Source organism: Falco naumanni, chromosome 6 (assembly GCF_017639655.2).
Source record: "Falco naumanni isolate bFalNau1 chromosome 6, bFalNau1.pat, whole genome shotgun sequence".
NCBI lineage: Eukaryota > Metazoa > Chordata > Aves > Falconiformes > Falconidae > Falco > Falco naumanni.
In genome coordinates, this window is record NC_054059.1 from 42334631 (window position 1) to 42358501 (window position 23871).

General features: G+C 43.8%; 1 long non-coding RNA gene across 3 annotated transcripts in view; it reads left to right on the plus strand.

The window, feature by feature from the left end:
• The window catches only part of LOC121090314, a 38888-nt gene extending 20259 nt beyond the window's left edge, over window positions 1-18629 (plus strand). For all 3 annotated transcript variants that reach the window (XR_005828518.1, XR_005828519.1, XR_005828520.1), the window contains one exon: window positions 511-18629. This is a non-coding gene — a long non-coding RNA (uncharacterized LOC121090314). The remainder of the gene's footprint in view (window positions 1-510) is intronic.
• The last annotated feature ends 5242 nt before the right edge of the window (window positions 18630-23871 follow it).

Consider the following 23871-nt stretch of genomic DNA (forward strand, 5'->3'; position numbering starts at 1 on the left):
ACACCAGAGGATGACAGTGGGCGCACAGGCTGTCCCCAAAACTTGTTTCCAGCTTCAGGCTGCAGCCCAGCCCTGAGCACAGCATGGCCATGGTCTGCAGCAGGCAGGGAGACAGCAGTGATGGGACTGAAGACCAGGCAGGCCACCCCTGCCTGTGCTCAAGCCTGGGCTGGCTCCTTCTCAGCAGGCGTATCGCTCAAAGGGGCTCTGGTGTGCAGGCATGCCATCCCACCGTCAACACTTGCCCTTTCAATAGACAGCAAGGACAACAGGGTGGGAGTGTGGGCATGGGTGAGGTATTATATGGTTAAAAGGGAGTTTGTTCTGGCCAGGACAGCAGCGGTGTTAAAAATGGCATCTAGCCCCTGAGCCCCAAGCTGTCCCTTACAGTGACCTTCTTCCTGCCATCTTCTGAGATTAATCCCATGTCAGCCTGAACACATGTGCTACTCCTCCAAGTAACACAGACACCCCAGCTTGTTTCCTCTCTTGTTTCTATTTCTCTACCAGAAAGACCTGGACCGGCAAGCACACAAAGGTAGGATGCACAGTGAACTCTTTGCAGCTCCTGGGTGACATAGCCAGTGGCACTGGTCACCTAGCAAGGCTTGGTGAGTCAGACCTTGAATTTGCTGACATGGCACTCTTCCCTGCTACTACGCTGTAAACCAATTAGTGGATGCTCGTTATTTCAGGTGTATCAGTCTCATATGGGGTGTTGCAGGGATGGAAAGGGCAGGACTGTGCTCCTGCAGCTGCCGACATGCCAGCAGGATGGGAGCATGGCTCTGCAGAGTCTCATCGATGGGCATCATCCCTCCAGCATACTAGGCAGCTGGTTCAAATATACTTAGTTTTTGCTACATAATCAGCAAAATTACAGAGATGTAATCACTTGTTAATTGAAAAATGTTTTAGTGCTGCTTATTTCTGTTTCTGTTTTCCTTAATATGCAGCACACCATGGAAATGCGGTGTGTCAGGAGGTGGCAAGTCTGAGATAGGTGCTTTTGGACCCGCTGGCCACTTACACCTAGCTTGTTCCTTACAGAGTGCAGTGTAGGCATATGCAGCTCAAAATAACCAGGCCAGTTAGGAATAAAGGCACTAGCTGGTTTTATTTTGATCCGTTTTTTTTTAGTCTTTTACAATATACACAGTTCCAGAACCCTTCTTGATTGAAAAAAGCAGTGATCTTTAAATCTATCTTACCTAGTTTTTAATCTGCTTCTCTGCCTTTATCCAAGAGAGAACGGTTTATTATTTTAAAACAAAAGATAATAACTTCTGTGGGACCTGCTACCTGTTGGAAAGCCGGAAGGCCTGGTGGAGATTCCTGATCTATAGCATTATTTTTGCTATTAGCTTTTTACAACAGGGCACTGCATAGTCAAGCCAGCCTCTTTAGCTCATACAGCCCAAACTACCAGGACTTGTTAATTTGATTTGTTGATGCCAAGAGCTTCCCTAGTTTATCTGCTTGAATATTTGTGCATAATTTTTTGCAAGACCACTCTAACCATTTGTTCAAATCACCTTTCAAAGGAGCAGCAAAAAGTTTGGCATTCAGATACCAGATCTCTGTAACAGATTAGGTGGTCATCTCACATTATTCCTGATGGAGAGAGTAGCAACAATGAAGGCAAAGTTAATGATTGCAGGGAAGAAACTCTTGTTTTCCATTTGATGACCTCTCATGGTCTTTAACTTCATTTGTTCAGCAGACTTTGAACAGATGCTGTACTTTTTCATACTTCTGAGAAAAACATTTGTTCTGATGGCAGCCAGTGCCTGAGAAATGTGCTGACATTCTTCTGAAAAGGGATTACAAAAGGAGGGTCTTCTTAAGAAGTCAACATTTGAGAAAGAGTCCTCCAAATCAGTTTCTATTCATAAATATTTCCTGACTAGACAGAAACTTCGGTTTCACTCCTGAAACATTCTAAAAGCATGTGCTTGATATAAAGATTTTTGCTTTGTCCTGCTAAGTCCCGATTAACCATATTTCTTGAATCAAGGCCTAAAATGTCAAAGGCCCGACCAATTTACAAGCAATGGTTGAGTTGCTATGAATTACTTTGGAATTTTATAGCAGCTTCAGAGAGGGGCAGCTTGCTGGGAGGTTTGTCTGTAGCTTGAAGTGAGCGGTTAAGTATGGAGAGCATAAAATCTGTTCATTTTTAACTGACAACCTACTTTTCCTATATCTGGCTGCAAGAAAAAACCTGTCAGGAAAGACACAACACTGGTGCCATTTGGAACAAAGTTCATTACCCTCTTCCTGACTGTGACTCAGACATTAGGTCTGTTGAAAAAAATCTGCTGCTTTTTTTTCCACTTCTTTTCCTTTGGTGATGAAAACCAAGCCATTGAAAATGGACATACTGTAGAAACAGAAACATTTCCTCTATGGGTGAAGAGAAACAAATGAGTTAAAAACTAAGGACTCCCTGACTCCATATTTTCCATAGTACACTACTGCAGGAATTAAAATGAATGCTAGCAGATGGGGAGTGGAAAAGTTTGCCACTGCTAACACTGAGGTGATACTGCTCTGTGTAACTGTAAAAGCAAGGACTGTTTCCATTTTGCTCTGTGCATTTGTTTTCTCTGCACTTTCCAGACTCATCCCCCAGGCATCTGCACATGCTTGGTCACTGATAAATGAAAAAAGCTAGGAAAAACACTTTGTTCTTCTGTCTCCATTTGGTATGTGTCCATTGCAACAGATAGGTACGCTTCTGTAGGACTAAGATCAACTCTTAGTATTTGAACAATAAATAAAAAACGTCCTGCTAGGTTGGTGTTCACAAGCCTCTGTTCAACAAAATACTTGTGTATCTGCTGAAATCTACCAGCAAGGAACTGAAGCATGTTTAATGATATCCACATGCTCAGTTCTATTAGCTTTAATGGCCTTTAAACCTACACTGAAAATCAGATGCACACTGAAGGATGTCCTGAAGAGCATTGGCTTTGCTAGGGACTCAGGAGCCTGGGAGCTGGGGGTGACCCACTTGCCAGGTAGTCAGTCTTCTCCTGGCAGCAGCAATGATTCAGAGTCATGACTGTTAACTCGGACAGGCTGGTGGTCAAACCCACGTAGCGAAAGGATGTGCAAAGTGGAGTGGGTGAGCACTTCGCTTCTGAGACCTGTATTTAGTGGCTGGATGGCCAGGGGGAGACCTGACTTGTGATTGAAGAGGAAATGCATTGCTGGGATGCTTTTGGCATCTTTCCCAAGAACACTGCTTGAGAGGCCCTGCTGTTAACTACAAACCTCTCCAGCCCAATGCCAGACTGAGAAGTATTTCAGGGTATCAGAATATATTACCTCAAGCAGGAGTAATTTTATGTTTGGAGGCAGTCAGGAAACATCCATCCACAGGTAGGGTAGGAGCCCCTGGGGACTCCAGCCAGCCACCACCAGCCATGCTAGGACACTGCTCTTCCTTGGGGCAGGTCAGCAGCCCTCCTGGAGCACTGATGGACATCCCTATGGAGGCAATGGAGTTTTGCCATTTTTCAGTAGCTGAAGATATGGCCTGAGGGGAATTGAATGAATGCACAGGACATGCGAGGCAGGAAGGGGGAGGGCTTTTGGTACAAAAGGAACATTAACTTCACCAAGTTTTCAATTAAAAAAAAAGAAGGGTGGAAAACAGACATGAGGGGAAATTGCCCACTGATTACAAATACAAACAAAGAGTCCAAAGAAAACAGACTTTATGAGAGGGTTATGAGGAGGTTACCATAAAGTTTCTCTTCACCTTTTGACCCATCCTGTGAGTCACTCCAAGATAAGACTGAGCAGAGAATTGTCATATGGGAAACTAAGCAAAGGCAACTCTTCTCCTAAATAAACAAGTGCTCTATCCAGGGGGAATTACAGAAATGTAAAGTTGATCTCTCTGTCCCTCATATCCTTTAGCTTTGTCTTTCTGGGCATTGCTTTAGGCACTTGAAGTGCTGGGAAAAAACCTAGGCTTGAGCTCAAGACCTGGTAGGTAGAAAGAATTCAAGAAGTATAGAAGCACAACACCTCCTCTCCTCTGCCCTTTGACATGTACAGGAAAAGTTGATTGTCTATACAACCATCCCCTCTCTACTTGGGCTCCACCAAACAGCAAGAAGCTTCTATGGAAAGAATCCCATGGGCTTCAGGGGTGTTTCTAATGGGCCAACTGAAATCATTGACAATCTTCTCTTGATGTCTGCTGTGGGATCCATCCCATGTTCTGCTGCTGCTGCTGGGTGATGGCACTGTCTGTCACTAGGCAAGCCTCTGAGATAATTATAGCCTATGCTCATATTTGGATTTAAAGAAGTCAAGAAGGCACAGCAGAGCAGAGATGCAACTGGCTGTTTTCCAGGTGGGTTTTGCAGACAGCTACTCTGCTAGTGAAACTGAGCTGATTTCCACTTACTGGGGGGTATGTCTGCATAATACCATTGTGACCCACCACGAAGCTGTAGCTGTGATTGCTGTTGAATAACCCTAATGAGGTCATAGCCCACTGAGTATAAATGCATGTTAAAATGTCTTGAGCTGGTGCTGACATGCATTTGGCTAGGGTTTTATCTGATCCATTGGAGCTTGACACATAAGACTGGGTTGCCCTCTTGGTATTGAAGAACCCCCTGATGAAGGATCACATTCCTGTCTGTCTGAAAAAAAAAAAAAAAAAAGAAGTTTTGTCTGTTAACTAAAGGCCCTGCCCTCAAATGACTGTCACTGAGCTTGTCCCAGCAGGGGCAAGGAGGGAACGTGCACAATCAAGTGCTGCAAAGCCAAGCCATGAGGAAATGGTGAGGTTTGCTACACAGAAGTATTTTTGGAACACTACTTATTTATAAAGGATCAGTGATAATGAACCTGGACAAAAGAACCAGCTAGTAAATGCAAGCAGATGGTGTTTCCAGATGCTCCCAGTAATTTCTCTAACACAGTGCCTCAGCAGTGCCTGATAGCTGAAGAATGGGTGACAAACAAGGATAAGAAATGATCTGGTTTTATTTATAGTGATGCTTTTTTTTCATACAAGGAGCTTAGTTTTATCTGCTCTGACACCATCATTTGACAAACTTTGGTTCAATGAGTTTTGTTTGGATTGGAAGAGGGACTTCTACATTTTCTCACATTGAATTGGCATTCATCACCTTGGAAAGACAGGCTATATGAGTAAAAGCCTACCAATGCAAATCTCAGCGACTTCCCTCTCCCACCACCTTTCTTCCTCTTCAGCTCAACCCCTTGCAGGCAGTGCCCTGCCTTCCCTCCAGAAACCCGACAGCCATCGTGCTGTGCAGTTGATGTGATGCTGGCTGCCACCATGCCACACAATCTGCTTGTGCATTTAACTCATCTCTTCTCTTCTGTGTTCTCTATTTGGACAGTATCCTCTCTGGGATCAACAACTGGAACAAGGAGACCTTCTTGCTTGGCAGTAATTTGATAAATAAAAATTAATAGCAATAATGGTAATAAAAGCAGTGATAATAGCTATGACAGCAGCAACAGATTAACCAGGTTATTCATTTCACTCTTCAGTGAATGCAGTTGCTTGGAAAAATGGATCAGATAAGTCTTCTATGAACAACCAGTTCACTTAAAATACATGCAGGGTACTCACCTACCCACTGTGTCATGGTAGCTGTTCATGCAGGTGCTCTTAGAGCATGGCAGACAAAGTAAGGCATCTTTATATAGTTCCAGGAGGAAAATGTCTAGGATAAATGTTGTCACCTTACAATTCCTGCAGATATACATAGGGCAAGTGGCACTGCTCAGCCCATGCAGAGGGCCTGTTGATCTGCAACAATGTCACCATGTGCGTGAGGCTCAAGTTTACTCACCTTGCACTGAGAGCTAGTCACAGGCTCGGACCAGAATGAGGTGTCGCTAGCTGCCCAGGACACTTCTGTGCACCACGATGCCAGAACCCCCTCGGAAGTCCAGGGTGTAGCATTTTCAGTGACGCTTAACTGACAGGTGAGCCTGTGTTTTCTTTTCAAAATACTTCCACCAATCTAAAACCAAATGGCAGACAAGCTTTCAAAAGTTTGACGATAAATGCCCCCAAAGGTTCTTTTTTTGTTGTTTGGGCAGGAGAGAAACAAGCTAGAGGATCCTTCCCAGACCTATAGGGCCAATTTCAGTTTCAGTGTGAGGCTCTCTCCACCAGCAGATAGTTAATTTATTGCACTGAATTGCTGAAACATCACCTGTAAGGATGGCTCTTTGATTGATATGTGAAAGTTAGGAAGAACGCAACCAAAACACCACAAACCCAAAGGAAACAGACCTTGTTTTGCTGTCAACAGCCTGACAGACACTAGGTGAGGCCTCATTTCCCCTACAGGCTATCGAAGAGTAACTCAATCAAGGCAGTGAGATAAATGAAGATGACACAGTCATGCCGGGACTGGAAACATGCCTCTAGCAGTGGCAGCAGAGTGTGTGTTGTTTGCTAAGGAAGAGAGGCAGATTTCTGCTTCAAAAGGCTGTTGTGAGCAAGTGTGAACATGCTGGGCCTTCGGCGTCCCAGCCATCAACTGTGGTGGGAAACCAGGACCTTCCCTAGAGACAACCGCTCAGGTACTGCAGTGAAAATAACTCTGTGTTGAGAAAACCTAAGGGTTTTAAATTACTTATTGCAGTAATAAAGCTGAAAACACAAGTCAGTCTGAAAATTGACTAAAAAACCACAAGAGAGCCAAAGACATTTTCCCAAGGGATTATTGTCCTTACCAGGACCCCAAAAAGTGGGATCGTGTGTGCTTTGAGTTATCAGGTTATTCTGGGGTTAAAGCTTTTCTCCAGAAAAAAATTTATCCTAGACTTAAGACAAGGTTGGTCAATGCTGACACATGAAGCTGTTTGGTTTTCAATAAAACAGCATTTTTGACCAAAAAAGTGTTTTTTTGAAAAGCATTTTCTTGGGTCAGGTGCTTTTGCGCTATGTCCAAATGAGCATGGTACCAAGCTCTCTTCTAGTGTTCAAATACTCTGCATTTTTCAGTCACAGATTTGAAAAAAATGTTTTAAACTTGGGAAATATAAAGCAGTTCCTGCAGCCAGATGAACCTACAGTGGATAGTTGGTTTGGACATTCTAATGGCTGGTTTTATTTTGTATCCAGATACTGGTTTGATGGTGAAAACGTTTTGTGAAGATATAGTATTTGCAAAATTATTTTTGGTGAGATGGTTCCTGAGGTACTGAGAGGAAGGCGAACAATATGGAGACAGGAGCTGTGACTTTATTCTGCTTTGTGAAAGCATTTTGGCTTTTTCCCAGTCTGGAACAAAACCAGCTTTAGGCTCCCTCCTAAGTCTGTCCCATAGCAGTGTCATTTCCTGCCAAGTCAGATAACAGTGCTGACCAGGTGCCCTGGTTTCTTAAGAACTTCGGTGGATTCTTGAGAAAAGTGTGGAATGGACTATGAAAAGGAATAGCACAGCCCATGCAAATCCCCTAGAAGCCCTTATCTTTCATGTTATGTCCAATTCATTTTATCCCAGCTGTGACACTCCTGTTGCCAGTGTGCTACAGGCATTTTCACTGATGATATACAAGTGCCTCAGTTTTCCTGCTGCTTTCAGCCCTTGAAGCCTGTCTCAAGGGCACATAGGCAGAGGAACCCCTCATCTTCCTGGAGAACATTATGTGGTCAGTGGGATGCAGAGCATGTCTGCAGCATTTCTTCAGAGTCTCTTGCAGCTATTGGAAGGACTCCCCATGGACTGGAAAAAGGGCCTTACAATTCCTCCAGGCAAGTGTTGAAAGCCGTTTTCAGACTCAGGAGACCAACGTACCTCCAAGTGAGGATCAGAACTTTTTCTTCATACAGGGTGAAGGGCATCTACTGAAAAGGAAAAACCAGTACAGATGTAGTTTTCAGGTACTTATTCTTACGTATTCTTAATTATTCTTACATTATTCTTAATGTTGAAGGAGCTTGACCACAGGATGTATCTAATAGACTAGGAAGGTTCAGGATTGAGACTTGGACTCATGTGACCAAAAGTGAGTGTCTACACTTTGTCTCCATGCATGTTACCCTTGACCCATTAGTGAAAAGTGGAGAGAAATGGTGCAATTCACCTCTTCCTAAAACAGGTGTCTTCAACAGGGCAGATGAGCAAGACCGTAGCAACCTGACTATAAAGGCAGCTGACATACAGAGGTTAGCTCCAGCACAGATTCTGTGGCAGGTCCCTCAGTGGTGGGAACAGGGCAAGGCAGAAAGGCTGGCTGCCCGCTGCATGCAGCCAGTGGTGCCTGGGCACTGGTGTGGGGTGAGGCCATCACTGACCCCCGCTCAGGGCTGCTGCCGTGAGCCCCCATGCTTCCCCCTGCTCTCTCTGCCAGGGGTGCCAACCCACAGCGGCTCTGCAGAGCGATAATGATGTAAAGCAGCTGTGACCTGAGAAGTAAGCTCTCCCATGCCCCTGTCCCCGCTCCTTGCTCCCGTGCCCTCCCAGCCTCCCTGCCTGCAAAACCAAGAGCCCAGCCACTTGGGCTCTGGAGCCTCCACTACAACACATGCAATAATCTTCAGCTGGATCAGATGGACCCATGCCAAGGTGACCCCAGGACTGGCATGATGCATGCACAGCAATAAGCTTTTATCCTCTCTTTGCCAGGAACCAATTTACAGCAGCGAAGTGCTGTACTTGCCTGGCAAGTCAATCTCATTGTAAGAGCTCAGCAGGCATTACTTTTGGCGCCAGCAGAAGATGCTTGACAGCATTGCTCCTGCACACTGGTACAGTTACAGGTAACTTCTCTGAGAGTTTTTCTGATCAGCCCATTTTGAAAGCCAGGAAGACAAGTGGTAAAGGAATAAGTTCCCATGTGCACTCTCCATCTACCCAAGGACAAAAGCCAGGCAAAGGAGCTGTGTGTCAGTCCTCAGTGTGCTCCCGTGCTACTGCAGAGATCTCATATGCAGGGCAGGAATCTGTCAAGGAGAAGACTGCTTCCTCCCCTGAGGTCACAGGGAATGGGGACACCCACAACTCACCAAGGTGTCTATGTTCATGCATGGGGTGAAGCTGTAGCTTCCAGAATTGCTGCAGTTTGGGGAATCTCAAATCTCTGGCACAGAAATAAGCATGAGCATCTCAAGTCTGTTGCCTACTCCTAAGATCATTTTTTCAGTCTGTTTTAAGACTGGTGAATTTCAGGGAAATCGCAGCAGCTACCTTACATGAAAAAGCATATGATCTATAGACAGACCTGAATTTTAGAATTTATGCCTTCTCTATTGGAGATGAAGATGTCTCCCTAGTCCTCCTTCAAAGATCCAGAGAAAGCAAAACACATTTTTTGTGAACTTGGTTATGGTAAAGACCTGTCCACCACAAAAAGAAAGGACTCATGTGTTGTCTGTGCTTTGCAGCACACACACTGCAATTCTGGGTAGCAGAAGCTTTCCTCTGGAACGAAATTAGGCAATGGTATCATTCTTTTCACGCACCACATGTGCTGTCTTTCATTTTGAGGATTTCATTGTGCCTTGCAAATGTCAACTGCTTAAGGCACACAGCTCAAGTAGGTATAATTTATCGTTTTTCATGATATTTATTACCAAGATCATTTGAGTGGAACCCAGGTGTTCTGGGGCAGAAACCCTTCCTCCTCAGCAGGCAGCACTCCCTGGCCCTCAGGGAGAGAAAATCCTCTTCAAAGTGATTCCCAGGAATTCATTTCCTTAGCCTGTGATTAGGTTTTCTAGCCTTTCTCGGATCTGAGTCCCGGTCTTTTACATTTATGCATCTGGCCATACATCTGAGTTCTGGGTGCGTGGATGCCCAAACTGACAGTCCTGACAAATTTCTTCCCAAATCTCCATGAGACCCTCTTTGTTACGAGGGGGCACTGCCTGTCCACAGAGAGAGCCTAGACTTAGCTGGGAACAGAAATTCACAGCAGCCATAGGAACCTTCCTGGCCAGCATCCTGCCCTTTGGGGTACAGGGTCCCAGCCTTCCTGGATTTTCCTTGTAGGTGTGCCATGTGCTGGCTAATGGTCCATGACTGGGCATTATTTTTTTTTTTTTAGTTTTTACTTGCTTGCTAACTCCATGTCAGCTGGGACGTTTTTCAATCCTTCATTTAGACCATGGTGAATGTGAAGTGATGAAAGATAAATTTAACACTTGAGAGTGAATATTGCGCCTGTATTTGACTTTGCAAAATTTTTAGGCTACTTTGATCTTAATCTCATATTTTTGCCCACTCATCGGTGAGAGTTGATAGAAAACCCCAAGCCTTTTAAAGTGACTGAATTGCATCGTTTTTACTCTGGTAGATTTTATAAGTATTTTATAGAAGTAGGGTAACCAACTGCTTTAAACCCAAAGTTTCCTACACAACTACTTGTCCTTTAAAGTGACTACTAAGCAATCCTGATACGAAACCTGTGCAACCTGTGTTCCGAGAAGTGCTAGTGCAGTTTATAAATTTGTTATTATTGACAGCAATGTGCACCCTATAACACTTGCCAAGATGAATACGAAGCATCAGAAACTAGGCTGTGTGTATGGCCACCTTTTACTTATCTGGTGAAGTTTCCATGTAGTATCTGGAAAAATACAGTTTTCTGTTATTTGGCCTCTGTTATGTTGAATAGAGTTGGGATAACATCAGTGTTTTGAGCAGTGTCTAAGCAAGGGGCCAGGGATTTGGGAACAAATAAAAGAAAATTATGTTGAATGGACATACATACATATGTTTTCCTGAGTTTCAGGGTTTTAACCGATTTCCAGGTCTTCTGTCTTTAATAAATGGCTTCATTTTGTTTCAGTTCCCCCTATGAGATCATCCACATTTGAACCAAAGTACTGAAATGTCTTTTGACCAAGGTGACTATTTTGAGATAGATTTACAGAGCACATTGACAGAGGCATGTTCTTCACTTGTGTTTTGGCACTGTAGATTGTTCATGGAGAAGAAAGAAGGAGAAAAATTTCCACATCAGTACTGGCAAAAGGTTTCTGTGGAGTAGTAGAGAACCAGAGCTAGAGCATCTCCCAAGGGGTAGCTTCAGGCAGAGCTTTGGGACTTGCCTGGCTTCACCTTTTTGTGTCCCTGCTTCCCAAATGAAGGTGTCTGTAAGTAGGCTGTTTTGGCTGTGTAGCAGTAAAGAAAGGTTCTGCCTGATGACAGCCCTGGGGAGAAAAAATGGAGAGATTAGGCAACTTGTCCAAGACAGGCTTATATTGTAAAATAAAAGAGAGAGAGCAGATGGAATGTGAGACTTGAGGTTGTACAGCCAGTGTGGCTGAAGAGGTAAAAACAACGATGGGGCTACCAGTGTCTACATCAGTATAAATTATATTTCTTACTTTCTGTAAATAAATTACACACGAGTAAATGCATCCATATGAGGGGTTGTACTGCTTTAGCTGTACAATTATAGTTTAAAATATGCTGGTCTTGCCCGTAGGAAAGTGTTCAGCCTCAGCAGACAGAGAAGCAACACGAGTAGCCTTGTGGACCTCCCTCCTCTGCTTGGGTGCCCTGATCCTGTCTGCTCTCTTCTACACCTGGTTACCCTCCCCATGTGGCCAAGCCCTGGCCCTGCTGGTGCCTTATCCTTCTGCTATTCATGACAGGCTGCTCTGGCTTGTAGATAGCCATGTGAAAATAATCAACTGCTACAAGCAGCCTTCGGCACAGAAAAGAGCTGCTGTTCAATACACAAATTAAAGCAAACCAGCTTTCCTTGTGAGAAATGCTCAAGGCTCAACCCTTATCAGGCTAAGCTTAAGATAAGTGTTGCAAAGGACAGAAATATTCAGAGGTGATGGGAAATAGTGCTGTGACACCTTTTTCTCTCTGGCACAGAGCCGGCCAGAGACTATGGTGGCTCCCAGTACTTGCCAGGGGAGCTGCTCACACATCTGCCGTGTCCCACATCTGTAGGTGTACTTGGAGGTGCAGCTGCTGGAGCACACCTAGTTATGCCAGCCATGATTTGCCAGTGGTGAGCAATCTACAGCCATCCCTTAGCACAGGTTTTCTGATTTCATCCAGGGTAGAGCCCTTGGTCTACTCTTAAAGCAGGATCTCCAAAGATTTTACCTGGCCTGCTTCTCTCTTGCCAGAGGGCAGTCTGATTGCTGAAGAGATAGCCACTGGTCAAGTTAAAATGCCAACGGGAACTGGTACACCATATGAGAGGGAGGACCCCCACAATGTGTGTTTAGAAAGGACAGGAGTAAGTCTTACAAACTGTTTTCAAAAGGTATTTCACTGATAGGTGCTGAAGTCCTGACTCATTCCCACAGTGCCTTAAATCGATAATGACTTCCTACGGGCAGAACGCGTCATATGCAGGTTATCTTTGCTTCACTGAGTTCCAAAGCCTTGTATTAGCTTTGCATATGGGCTGAAAAGAAAGATTTTTGCACAGTTATTTATCTCCAGACCATTCAGGACTTTGGGAAAAAGTGTTATGTTAAAATATCTGTCTTTTTGTATGTTACTTTCTGTTGACACAGAAAACTGAAGTTTAGGGCACTGTGTACAGGCAGGTGCCTGCCCACATTTGCCATTCAGAAAGCAACAGATTCCGGTCAGTTTTGGTCCATCACTGAGACACACCTCACTCCTCAGTAACACTAGGAACAGTACATGCCGTGTGGCAGTACACGAAGGAGAAAGGAGAGGCACAGAGCTGCTAGGGGCTACAGCTCTGGAGGCATGAACTGGTCAGCAGGCAGGAACTCACAAGCAAGGCTTCAGCGTCCTGAGGAGACACAGGCAGGGAAAAGGTACAATAGGGAACCTGACTCTGTCCCCTCTGGAAGGAGATGATCTTGGGCAGAGGTGACCTTGGGAAGGGAGTGATTTAAGCAACCTGGGGAGCAGAGCTCCCCAGCTGTCACACCACAGAGTGTGGGGAGGGAGGCAGTACAAGAGTAGTAGAGGGGCAAGAGGCTTGTGGAGGCAGCTGTCTTCCCCCAAAAGGGCTGGAGCTGGCACGTCAGCAGATATATTCAAGCTCCCCATCTCCCTAAGGGTGTGAACTGATCCCATGCTGTTGAGGTCTTAGCACTGGTTAGCAAGTGAAAAATGGTCCAGAAATGTACAGCTTTATTAACTCTTGTGAAAACATTTACACAGGCCAGTTTTCATTCTTCCTTCTTGGAAACCTTTTGGACCAGACCTCTTCAATTTAGACAATGTCTCCATTCCTGAAGCATCCTGTGACAGGGAGTATCAGCTGTCTTGGTCTCATGAGACCAGGGGTTAGCCATGTTTTGCTGCTTAAAGAATGCCAAGTCCTATAGCTCGTTTTTCCTTTCAGCTCTGTACAGAAAGAGCAGATACAGATGGGTTCAAACATATCAGTCCCAGCTGTTGTGCATGATAGGAAGGAGAAGGAAGGGACCAGCAATCAGTGTCTGCCAGGGAGGAGTTCCTACATAAGAAAACCTTGGTGCTAGAGCCGCTGGGAATTGTGGCTTTAACCACTATAACAAGGAAACAGGGCCATTTTCTTTTTTGTGCAAAAGCAGGAAGGAGTGTGAAGAACATATTTTGCCACGTATCCCAAAGCTGGAGTTTAAATTGTGATCCTCACAGTATTCCCCACACGTACAATTCTGTCGATGTGATAAAGCACAGGATTACTGCCACAACCATAGGGGCTGGATGAAAGCACCCATCCCTGGGGTTGTGTGCTGGATATTGCAATATTGTATTCATGGACTAAGTATATGTTAGTGACTACATCCAAACCTGGGGTATCTCATGAGCTCCCACAATATGGTAACATTTTAAGAAGACCAGAAATTAGTTCTACTGGTCTGTTCAAGGCAAGAACTTTTTAACCCTTCCTTGGGAAACATTTGAGAAAAGGGAGCTTGGGTCTCAGGAGTCTGATATAATAGAGCCCAACACATTAAAATAAAGGAGGACAGGTACAGATGTAATTGAATAAATAGGGCTTTCGGTGAATGAAGAGTTTTCAATGCTATTGCATGTCAAGGAAACATTGTCCATCATCCGATAATGTGTTTTAATCAGAAAGGGTCAAGCAGGCAATGCAACACTACATAAATTGCAGACAGACCTGCTGAAACCCTTGCAGATTCAGCTTGTGCATGGAATATGGTTTCAAAGCTTTGTACTTTCATCTGTTTAAGTGTCTACTTGTTCTTTGAATCTCTGTAAAAATGTAGCCACACATTACTCACTGTCAGAAGAAATTTGACTCATCTGCCTCAAAAAGGTTACTCTAGGAATTCTTGAAATGATTCAAAAGAAAATGGTTCTAATTCTTGACCAAGCTCTTCAGTACTTAACTAGGAAAAGACATCAGTAAGAACTTCACAACATTATGGACAGTGAAACTTTTGAACATGGAGTGAACTCCTTGAACATCCCATGGAGCCCATACAGTTTCCATCACTGCAGGTCTGTAGGAGAGATTAGACAAGCACCAGTCAGCAATTACTTTGTTCTCCCTACCCGAGGGTAGGGAACGTAATGGACACTCATTCTATTCTCTTTCTATGAGAGGAACACGTTTGGCCAGAAACAAATGGGACAGAGATTTCATGTGTTGTTCTCATCAATGATCTCATTGCTGAAAAGGTCCTGAATAAGCAAAAGGATTATTTAAATGACTGTAAAACATTAAAGTAGCTGAGCTAAGTCAGTAAGTATTCATCAAGAGCTGCTAGAATGTACTTTGTGTGATGGGATCCTCAGGGATATTTTGCTCACATGCTTGATTAAGCATCCTAGATGCTAAATAGGCTTTTGAGTAGGTTGAGTTGAAGATCATGAAGTATGGTGAGGTTAGAAGAGTATTGGGGCCATATTTTATGAAATGAGCCTGAAGTTTATGTAAGTGGCCAGCTAATCTGAAGGAGCAATTCATCAAGTTTTTCCTTTGCCTCTCGCCTATGTCCTTATGTGAAGGAAAAAAGCTGATGTGATCCAGATGGGTTGAGCATGCTAGTCAGATTACCCCTGTGGATGCTCTTCATCTGCTCACACTGCTCAGTCAAAAAAAATCAATGGGCACGCCCTATCACATACAGCTAAGAGGCAGGCCAGCTATATTTGAATCTTTTCTCTGAACCAAAAATACACATGGTAGGTGACATTTGTAGGTAAATATAATGTTTGAATATTGGCAGTGATATCTAGAAAAGTTTTGTGTGTTTTTATTATTTTAAAATATCTGAAATATTAAAAAATGGCACATAAAAAAGTATTTATGGGTAGCTCATTTTCCCTTTTCTCTCTTCATCCCTCCAGTCAAAATTGTGCACAAGTCTGAGAAGTCAGCCGCCTAAAGAAATCTTTTGATGCAGATTTCATATGGCCCCACACCTCAGATTTTATCTTGCTCTTATCTGAAGCTAAGCATTTTTTCTTATATCACCTCCTAGAAATGCTGATCAACGAGAAAGACATTTCCTTTTTTATTAGTATTCATACACAGAAGAAAAATTATGCCTTTATCTTGAGGGCAAGAAACCAGCTTTTGCCTTTTCATACTGAAGCCAACCCTATCTTAGCTACTGAACTTTATTTTAAAGTGTCAACAGGATAATGTTTTGATCTGTACTGAACAAACTGTTGTTTCTTTCACAAGGGCTGGCTTGGACTGTTAGACCTTCAAATGATGTAAAACTACATACTTCTATGGCTTAGATCATAGCTATAGCATTTTATACCAGCAAAGGAGGTGGTGCAGTTTATAAAAAAAAATAAATTAAACAGTTTACGCTTGCATTTGAACATCTGTCTCACAATGGATGAAACCTTGAGAACCTGAAATTCTCTGACATTATCTGAACGAGCATGTTTCTCCCCGCTTGACACCAAATTACACTGCTGAGTCTGAGCACAGAGGTGCCTTTGCTTCCCTAAGGAGGGCTGCACGCCTGGCTCTGCTGGGGAAAACAACAGTTTGACCCATACCATCTCCTTTCAGAGAAGGGCACCCTGGAAATGATGGGCATTGACCTAAGACTGCATACATCTGTTTTGTCATTTTTGGTTTGTCATCCATTGAGGACGCTGTTAAGATCAGTTGCTCCAGACTTGTTAGGACCTTCAGTAGACATGCTGAATTGCTCTATGTTTCTGTGGGATAGCAGAAGTCTAACCAAAAGCAACAGCAGCTGGTTTTGATGACAATAGCTTTTTCCTTCTGTGTAGTTGTGCAAAACACCTGTCTATAGGACAGGATTAAGAGGTTAATTCCTCCTTCAGCACTGCATGATTTAAAGACAAAAAGCTGAAGGAAGCTTTCTGTTCCAGTGAGCCTGCATCTGTTGCTTTTCGTTAAAAGCCAAGATGTGTCAGCAGAAGGCCGAGTTAACTCATGGGCACTGTGTTATGATAAGGGTTTACATTCTTATCGTGGTTAGAGTTTTATGATAAGGATTTGCTAGGAGGCTGTGATATCTGGGGGAGGGATCACAACAGGTTGTAGGAAAATGAATGCAAGGAGTGCTGCAGGTTGAACATTGGAAGGGGTGGGTCACTGAATACCCTGTCTGAGGGCTCTGGAGACACAAGGACACTGCAAAGCAGGGGTAGCTAACTCCAGGGAAGTGGCCTGGACAGTACAGCTGAGCACCATCAGTTTGCAGAGTGGTGAACCCTTCCAAGAGTTCAAGAGTTCAAGAGTTGTGCAGTCCTGAGCAGCATCCAGGGCCTCTTATGGGTAAGGAGGGCCATCAGGTCTTAAACACGTGCTTAATTTTAAGCATGTGAACAATCCCACTGACTCTGTGGTTAGCGTACATAGAGGTGCTAACTACACGGAAACCCACATAGTTGGTCTCTCACTCCAGCCCAGCTTGCAGTGTGCTGCCTGCTGAGCAAACAGATAGGAGGGGAACAGTGCATGCCCACCACTGCTACTCACTGGTTAGTGGTGTACCTGATTATGGCTTGGCTGGCATCCATACGGTGCACCAGTTGTGCCTCCCTGTCTGTACACACAGCACTTTACAGGAGCGTTGCTGCAACAACAGACGGATGCAGTGACTTTGTTTAAAGCAAGCCTGCTGGCAAGATGAAGAAGTAATCTCCTCTCTCCCTCCCATTTGTCTTTCAGCTGGAGGGAACCATGCCAGTCAGTATGTTGTAGATTATTCAGATCCTGGCAGGAAGATTCAAAATCAAAAGGCCAGTGAATGGGGGTGGAAGGGAAAGGCTTTGAATCAAGCATACTCTTTATTCTTTTTATTGGGTGCCAAGAGCTTTCGTGATCCGAGTGGAAGCTGTTAGCACTTGAAAACCTCTCCTCTGAGTCCCCCCAGACCTCTCTCTATGCCTGGGAATAGGAAGGGTGGAAGTCCTATCACTTCACTTACGTACATAGAATTAGTCATCTGAGCCCAGGTCTGTCACCTCAAGTCTCCTGGGGAGAAACAGCCTCCTTCAGGTGCAATTCTTCTTGCCTTAAGACACCTGGATACCTATTTCTCTTCACTGGGTATAGAAGGAGGCTTGGGCGTTTAGTGTCTCAGACCACTGTACTTTTAAGTGTCCAAAGTTAATAAGAGAATTCCCTTAGTAAATTATGATAGAAAAATATCAGTAGGCATGCTGGATCAGACCCAAAGTCTACCTGTACAGAGGGACTATTATGTGCCCCCATCCAGTTGCAGGTGGCTGGGAAGGACACAGAGGCAGGGTGAGAGTGCAGAATACTTTCATCTCAAAGTAATTCCTTTCTCAGGGACTTCACCCCACCAAGACCTTCCATCTGATCTTTCTTTGAGAAGTCAAAAATCAGTAACTGCCAGCTTAAGATAGATCTTGATCCAAATGATAGAACTGCTTGACCCAAATGCTGCTTTCAAATACGTGTATGCAATATTAAATCAGAGTCTTTTTGAGAGTAGCTTAAATCAGAGTATTTTTGAGAGTAGCTTTCCACACACCCTGAATGCAACTTGCTGGAATCAGGTTCATGGATTTCTGATGACTGCCTAATTTCGTGGAAACACAGTGTGGTGAGACTTTCTTGCCTAGGCATGATATAAGCAAGGAGATCTAGGATTGTCTAAACGTGTTATTTTATGTGTCATCATATATCCCTTCTGTCCCCCATGTGCCAATCTAGCAAGGTATGGGTGTCCTGTAGGTTCTGCACCATATCTATCAGCCCTGTGCAGATTTCTCACACTCCTTGAGGTGTCTCAGGTGGCTTTAGATGCTTGTGCATAGACAACTGAAACCTGGTGGTGGTAGCTGCTTAGCTGACATGCTAGCAAGGTGCTGCTGACTCACTCAACTCCGTGGGCTACGATGGGACCTTGCAAACCTGGTGCACACGGACAGACCTTCACTGAAACTAGATCTTATTCTGGGTGCCCACTGCTAACTCCTCTGTTTGCCGAACACAGTGCTCTAATGACACTGTTAAACCACATATCTCTTTTTGATTAATTTGATTTTTAAGATTGATTAGGAAATTAAGATAAAATTTGCACACTTAAATGAGAACAAACTGAAAAAAAGCATGTTAGAAAAGGCTCCAATCAATGATGTTAAATTTACCAGGCTGTTTAGAAAGATCACTTCCAGCCATCATATACACAGATGCATCTATACTCAATAAAACTAATTTAAAGGAGACCTGAGTTTTATCCTGCGTGATCACTGCCCTTCCTTCCCAGTTCAGTAAACAGCACATATTCCACACTTATATACCACGAACACTTACCAGCTGTGCGCTGCCATCTTCACGCTGTGTGACTCCACACTGCTGCTTGAACCTTCACATTTCTGGTGTAAGGGGATTTTAACTCCTTCCACCTAAGCCCTGTGTTAACACTTTAGTGGGTAGGAGCAGTATCTCTCCTGCTCTCCGTTGCTCTGTGTGGGTGAGTCCAAGAGCTGGAGTCCCCAGAGAAAGGAGGCAGCCAGCATCTCACCGCTGCTTGATCTCAAGCTGCTTTTCCTGGTGCTGCTTGGGAACAAGGACCCACACGTTAGCTCAGCAGCAGATCAGCAAAAACTGGTTCAACCAACTTGTAAACTCCCACCAAGAGCCATGGTGAGGCTCTAATGAGGTAAACAAGAAATTTAGGGGGAGAGGTGTGGGGATGTAGGGGTGTGTGAGCAGGGAATCTCTATTCCCAGAGATGGTTACAGGAACTTGGAAAGGGATCCTACCAGGGGCAATTCCTTGGTTATCCCTCACCTCCTCCACCATGCTTTGGATCAGGAAAGGAAGTTCAGGTTTTTATTAAAACTTAGAAGCTGCACTCTCCTTTCTTGTATCTGTCTGAAGGACAACTTAGCTGCAAGTTCTGCTAATGTGACCCATCAGCACCCAAAGGGTTCAGTTAAAAGGATGAATGTTATCTTCTTGTTATCTCCAAGAGTCATTTTAAGGATTTGGCTCCTCCAGTTTCAGTACAAAGCAAGATGTAGGTTTTTATTTTTACCTCATTTATCAAATATTCTTGGAGTTTATCTCTTCATCTGCAACTTTTTTTCTTATCTTTTGTCTCCTTTTACCCCTCATCAAGGTTCTTAAATCTGTCTTATATGTCTGGATCTAGGATCCACATTTCTTCTTGGATGATGTTTCTTCAAGCTAAGTGAAGAAATGGTGTTATATGCAAGAGGACCATCTAAAGGTCATTTATTCAGTACAGCAGAGTCTGTCTGCTGGTGCAAAAGGGAATGTGTCAGGATGTGTCAGATGTGCATGCAGAACTGCTGGAGCAACGCAAGCTGACTCTTCATTTATCTGTTATAACTTTCCTTTTGAAAGCTGTTTATGTGCATCATAAAGATATGTGCATTATAAACATTCAGACATCTGCTGGGAAAAGCACAACTACATTGAAAATGATTACAATATGTTCAGGATTCCTGGTTTTCATATCATCCAAGAAAACTAGAGTACTCAAAACAAGGACCTCTGTACAAAGGTCTTCTCCAATGTCCAAACCGAGTGTTTGTAAAACAGAAGTTGGTCCACCATGAACAGATCATTCCAACATACTAATTCATTAGCCTCTGTTGAGCAAAAACCAACAATCCTTTAATTTCACACAGGCTTGTTCATCTGGAGTTCTCCTCATCTTGTTTAAGTCTTTTTGCCAAGAGTTATAAGGAAAAGACAGAAACTGCAACAGAGTCCAAAAAATTTATCACAAAATGAAAACAATCTTCTTTCCCACATTACACACACACACCCCACACCACCACCCCCAGAAAATCCAGCTATCCATGTTTGTAAAATTGTAAAATTTCAAAATTAAGTAAACCATCTTAGTTTTCTATTTTTGGTCCTGCACAAATAAGAAGTTCAGGGTGAGGCGTACAGGGACTGTAGGGCAAGGGGTATCTACATGTAAATGGGGGAGTGGGGAAAGAAATTTAGGCCATACGTTTGGAAACAGTTTTTCACTCTTCCAGTGAGACATGTGTCAAAGAGACCTTCCCAAGACCAAGAGCAGCAGGGTGTTCCCATCTGTGAAGGATCTTCTCTCAGTGGGATGCTAGTGAAGAGCAGAGTTCTCCCTGTGTGGGCTGGACTGCCTTCCCACACCCCACCTCACCCAGCGGGGCATACAGCCATGGCCCCCAGGCTCTCTGATGGGGCAGGGTATGGCAGACCTAAGGGCAGTGTAGCATTTAGCACAGGCTCTACAAGCCTGCTTGGATCCTGTGCACCGTCCTGAGGGACCTCTTAGTCTCTGCCCCCCAGTTCATTCAGTGTTCTTCAGTTAGCTTGACTAAAACTATCTGTCTAGGAAACGTGTACACTTAGACAACTGTATTTCCTGACTGTGCTAGAGCTTCACTTCTGGCACCTACAGGCAACTCTCAGTGTCAATGGTGAGGCTATCCGAATGACAGGTCTGCTCAGAGGCAGCTGCGAAGCCCATGGAGGGCAGCAGCATGCTGGTGTCTTCAGAAAAACGCACTTTCATGTGAGAAACCTTGGTGTTTCCCCAGATTGGTAGGTGTGCAATAGAAATCTATAGCTATGGTGTCAACAGAGCCCTGCAGTGCATCTGAACACCGGGGAGAGGCCACATGAAAGTATGGAGAAGGGGAGATAAAGGCAGTTGCCAGTGACCAAAGTCAATAGTCCCAAGCGAAGCATGGAGCTTGGCACTTTTGAAGTCTTCAAAGCATTACGAACCCACCTCACCTAACAGCTGAATGAGTAGGTCAGACTGCTTTTACACAGTAAGAAATGGGCACAGTTTAGCTCTTTCTAAAACAGAGGTGATTTGTTCTGTGCAAATGCACTGTGGACATCTAAGGCTAGGGGAGACGAACCCTGCTTTAGGAGTCCAGCTTTTCACATCTGTTCTCTCAAACTGTAGCTGGGATTTGCACAGATTGATCTGTGTTGCGCTGGATTCAGTCTGTCCGTTTTCAACCAGCACAGATTCCAAGTGGGGGAAATGTTACAAAACCCCAGTCCAACATACTTTGCTTTTTCTTATTCTCAACAACTTCAGATTTGATATGCTATTATTTAATACTCTAAGCATGGAGGAACAGGAAACTGGGTGTACAACTACATGAGATCACAAAAGCAACAGCAGAAACCTCTTGAAACCTTACTATTGTCTACAACTACATGCATGTTTCTCTGAAATGAAGAGGTTTGTTTATAAACAAGGCATCTCTGTGTGCAGTCTCTAAAAAACAGAGTATAAAGCCATTTAGCAGAGATTTAATTGACTCTGTATAGCTAGGATCTCTCTGTCTTTCTCAGTTAGAAGCATCTGCGAGTTCCTGTCTGAGCTGCTTACAAATGAATCCCAAAGAATCAAGTCCCTTTCACAATGCATCTGCCTTAACTGCTTGTACATGTACCATATAAACATAAATAGTTAGCTACTGGAGTAATCATGAAATGCACTTGGAGATGAATTAACTTTTTAAAAACACATATTGTAAAAATAAACAGTAAATATTTGTGGAAGAAATTTACATTCTTATTTTTTTCAATATAAATAAATTGAGTTGAAAGAGCTTATTACATTAGCCACTGGCAAGCAGTTTACTTAATCCATCATGTTTCCATAACCACAGAGCTTGAAGAGCCAGGATGGATGTGGGGCACTGACAGCCTTTCCTCTCTCACCTGGGATCTCAAGTACAAATGTACACCTGCAGATACAACCCTTGTGTAAAGAACATCTTATTAACAGTTCTCACCTGGCCCCCTGAGCAAAATCAGGGTCTGTGCTGGGGTATAATATGCATGTTCTGCACCACATTCCTTTTCTGTGTAGACTTGCATGGGATACTAGAGCAAAGGCTACATCCTGCTGAAGCCAGTGAAAAAACGCCTACCAACTTCAGCTTGGGTCAGAGCTGTAAGTTCTGCTTGACCTGGTGGTACATAACTTGCCTTTTCCCATTCAGTAGGCATCTGTGCTGACTACAGTGGCCAACTTTCCACCTCTCTGCTGCCATCTCTACATGTGGTGGTTTGACCATCTGAATCTCAGTTCCCAAACCAAGAATGATTTAGATTAAGTGCATCAGGAAAGCCATGTAGTTCAATACCTGGCCTACCATGCTGCAACATCATCCACCTTCAGGTCCAGGCTGCCTGTAGGGAAAACAATATGCTAGGCTGGTATAGCAAGAACATGTTAAATGGCTATAGTACACATATAGGTGCTGAGGACAACATTAAGGTTTTAGTGTGTTTGCATTTGCCACAAAAGTAAGGACAGATTGAAAAGGGCTTGAAACCTCAGCTTGTCTGTGCTGTGAGAGAGCAGAAGGCTGAGCCCAACTCCACAGCTCTAAAGCCACCTGCTGTCTGGGTGTCAGCCTGGATCCTGCCACTTACGGCTCTGAGCTGTCTCACCGCTGGTGGTCCTTACATCTGCCAGAGGTCTCTTTACAGCACCTGACACCTGGTAATTCCAGTCTTTAATCTTATTTTTGTAGATTAATGGCACATGTAGACCAGAATTTGAAATATCCAAACCCTTCTCTAAGGCAGGCACCTCCAGGGCACTGTTTATTTAGATCTAAATAAACCAGTGCACTTAGAGAGGTGCACTGTTCATTTTAGATCTATTGCTTCTGCAGCAACAGTACACTTGTTCTTGCCAGATTCACCTGAGATCACAGTGCACGCCTGCCAAAGCATGAGGGCATGCAAACAGCCGTGCAGACACAAGCAACAGATGCACCCATCCCACCAGCCTGGCTAAAAGCAGAGATTTTTGGAAATTCAGCATAGAAAGCTGCTGGCTAAATTCTCCATCGCAAATCACAAAACAAATTACAAAAGTCTGTACAGAAATAGACTTAACTTGAGATGCCTTCCCTAATCTTTTCCTAGGGACATTCAGTGCCCCACACTTAGGATCTTCTTGTCCATGAAGCCAATTCAGCAGCACTCCAAAATGTTGCCCTTCATCATTCATCTCTCTTCTCTTACCTAGTTAGACCTGGAGTTTTTCTGATTGCTATTTCATTGAAATGAAGCCTCGAAGTGGCATTTCTGAACACATCTCCTGCTTTTCCTTCATATTGCCTAGTTTAGTAGTAGACAATCAGTCTTAAATATTTCAGCCTGCATTAGCCCCTTGTACCTCTGAGAACGCAAACAGACACCCTCCAGCTTGCCTGCACTGATTTGCTTTAACTGTGAAAATAACTCTTTGAAATGTAATTTTCTTTTCTTCCTTAGCAACCTGCCTAGGAAGTTGATTTAAATAATTTTTTCTTGATTTTTCCCTGTCCGATTTTTTTATTGTCGATTTAAATATTTTTTTCTTGATTTTTCCCTGTCTGATTTTTTTATTGTCTTTATAACATCTTACAAAACCCATGTATCCAAACATGTTTGTGGCAACACTGTTTTTATAGGCAT